The sequence below is a fragment of the Blennius ocellaris genome, assembly GCF_963422515.1.
Source record: "Blennius ocellaris genome assembly, chromosome: 18".
Taxonomy (NCBI): domain Eukaryota; kingdom Metazoa; phylum Chordata; class Actinopteri; order Blenniiformes; family Blenniidae; genus Blennius; species Blennius ocellaris.
The window spans coordinates 1,042,049-1,042,666 of record NC_137667.1 but is presented as its reverse complement, the minus strand read 5'-3'; positions in this window follow the sequence as shown (position 1 = coordinate 1,042,666).

Sequence of the window (618 nt, the reverse complement as noted above, 5' to 3'; positions counted from 1 at the left end):
ACGTCTGAAGAAAAGGAGGCCCGGGCGGTGAAGAGGGCGTCCTTCACGCCGCGGCTTTGTCCCGCCGCTTGTTTGCCGTCATCTGCTGAGCTCCTCACCCGACCGCCATCCGGCGAACAGCTGACACATGAAAGGAGGGGGGGGGGGGGGCAGGACGCCGCCGGCTCAATAAAACGGCGGCGTCCCGCCGCCCGGGCGTCGTCAGAACGATCAGACCGTCTCCGGGAGGACTCGTCCCTCGCCGTCTGCTCTGACCGTCCCCTCGCTGTTCTTCTCTTCTCCGCCGTCTCCCCCACCCTCCAGAACTCCACGTCTTGGCGGGACGTCATGGACGTCATGGACGAGGACGAGGACGGCGGCCGCTCCACCCCGTCCCTGGGGACGCCCGGACCGTCCAGCGGGGGACACGCCTTCCACAGCGGAGACAACGCCGGCGAGCTCGGTAGGAGAACCTCGTCCTTCCCTTCCAGTCCAGAGGCGCCGTTTTGCTGGGACTTCCTGGAGTCGTTATTGTAATCTGATTACTCCCCCCCCCCCCCCCCCCGCCCAAGTATGCGAGTAAAGTGAGGGACTGCTCTTGCGTCTAGAGCGACACTCGGTAGAACGCAGAGTTTCGCC